Here is a 2,676-nt window from a genome sequence, read left to right as displayed (position 1 = left end):
ACAAGAGATACAAGAGGAACAAATACATTTAGAGAGACAAGATTGTTTGAAGAATAAGAGGAAGTTTGGTCCTTCATGTATTTACATGTAAGTCTTATTCATGAAATTATTTTGATATTGTTCAGCGTTTTTACAGCTGTAAAGTCTTTGTGTTCCTATGCTGAGTCAACCACAGAGAAGGCTGTTACTGCTCCCTACAATCCACTTTGTGTCCTTGTGCTGGAACTTTGTCTGATTAGGCGTTGGCTAATAAGGTCTGACTAGCCAAGCTTTTAAGTCACACGCCATCATGCATGAGGCCTGGTTAAAAGTTGATAGATGGATGAGACATTAATTGTCGAGAAGGAGAAACACTGCTGATGGGACTCTCAGTTCCTGGCATGAGTGGACATGGCAAGGGAGGTGGTACCCAATGTGTGGGTCATGACCCTCAGCAGGGGTTGCAGAACAAATTGAAGGAGTCCTGAGATTATTAATGTGATAGCACAGAATCAAAAACATATTCTGTTACATGATATTATCTTTATTATTATAACTTAAAAATAATTGCTATTTTCTTGTGAATTGCTATATAGATGTATCCATTCGTTTAAAAAAAAAATCATTGATTAATACACAGGGGTGACTCGTAAATATTGCTTTTGTTTTAAGGGGACACAAGTCAAAAGCCTGGAGAACCACTGGTCACAGAGGCACTGGTTTCACCTTCTTGCTACCATTCATCAGTTGTTGGTCACATATTGCAATGACAAAATATTCTACTGTATTAAAATCATTCTGCACTTGTATTGTAACATTCAAATATCTTTTTGACAACATGATTTTACAGGCACAAATCCCTTTGAGTCTGGACAGAAACAGTCATCAAAGCATTAAAAGTACAGAGCCCACTCATCAAACAACCAGGCATGTGTTCTTCAGTTGTTCTGAGTCAGATCTTGCTTGAATCCTTTCCCTGCTGATACAGTATCACTAGCGAGGTGGATGAATCCAGCAGAAATCACATGTATAAGCAGCTAGAGCAGAGACATGGATAAGTGAGGAAAAAAAGCAGAGTAGTCAGATATGAATCGAGACATTTTAACTTTGTCATGAGAACATTTGCCAGCTGCAAGGCGCTCCGCTGATGTTTAGCCTGAGGGTGTGACAGACAGGAAGGGATGTTATGCTATTACAGCTTTTGATCACCAGCATCACGGGAACACAGGTATCAGAGAGAGACTAGTATCTCTCACAGCTGTTCAGGCTCTGTTGTGGAGCTTGTTTAGATATTGGTGTAAATGGGATAAGGAATATTTAACTCGGAAGATACAAGCTGAGCTCTTTTTGTTTTAAATCCCTTTCAAAAGTAATGTACCGTACAGTCTTTGTACGTTCTTTGAAACTAAATAGACGGTCCAGGCAAATACAACAGGCAAAACATTATTCTCCAAAGCTGTGTAATTGCGTTAACTGTGTGTTAATAGGCATCGCAGTACAATTACTTGGCCTGCACATAATGGAAGTCTCATCAATGTATGGATCCTGCCCCCTACTGTCAATGATGAAAATTACATCAATAATCAATTAGTGTGTGTTCAGTGTTGAGGCGTTGCAAGCTGACAGCAATCAACAAAAAGATTGTTCTCATTTGGATCCTTTTTGGGGAGGAAATTTGCTGTCCAGGCAACAAATAGCCAGCAATTATAAATATATTACAACACATTTCAGTTTTTGAATTTGCTTTCATTTGCTTTTCATTTTCACTGTTTGTAATTTATTCTGTTTAAGGAGCACAATGAGTAGAGAAGCTAATTTTAAGTGTTTCCTTGTCATTCCCTTTCTGTCTCATAGAAAGAAGTGCTTGGGATCTGAAATGACCATCCACCTCCTGTTGTATGCAGGGAACACAGCAACCTCTTCTGGACAAAAGTGAAAGTAGCACATAGTGTAATGAAGCCAACATAACAGAAGTGAGTACCACCTATTATTATGAATATGAGTCTGACAAAACTAGGTTTACAGAATTTATGACAACACTTCAGTAAATTAAATGGCATTTTATTGTCATCACTGTATTACTGCTAAACAGTTACTGAGTTTGAAATTGAGCTATTGACTTTCACTGGCATATCATAGGAAATGTTAAAATCCCAAATGTCTGGCATCACATCTCAACAGATAACGAACTAGTAATTCGACTTGAGAAAAATCATACTATTGCCTGGAGAAGCGTTAAAAAGTATTCCATGATCAATGTATCTGATTAGTTTGCTTTGACGGTACACTGGTGAGCTAATCAGGCCAAAGGGATCAATGGAGCGGTTGTCACGCTGCCTTGCGTTCCTTCTATCTTCAGATAAATACAATGTAAATGACTGGGCACTAAAGGAAACCCTACTGGGACGCATACTAAACTCTGCCTGTGCTGCATTGTGCACATGGGAATCTCTACAGACACTTAGCCAGTTCTTAATCAGTAGTGTGCGAAAAATAGGTCCCTATTACACAGTCCTCTCTGAGTCTCTTATCATCATATTTGTCAGAGCTGCTTTATTCATTTCCAGATCAGTTTCCTCAGACTGTAAACTTTACAGCCCTTGTAGCAAATCCTTGTGGTACGATCCTTATCGTTGCTGATAGGCTCTGAACCTCTTTCTTCCTCATTCTCTGCCCCTCTTTTCCCCTCTCTCTCTC

Source organism: Morone saxatilis, unplaced genomic scaffold (genome assembly GCF_004916995.1).
Source record: "Morone saxatilis isolate NCDOM2014 unplaced genomic scaffold, NCSU_SB_2.0 Contig11, whole genome shotgun sequence".
NCBI lineage: Eukaryota > Metazoa > Chordata > Actinopteri > Moronidae > Morone > Morone saxatilis.
Note: the sequence above shows the minus strand (reverse complement) of the source record.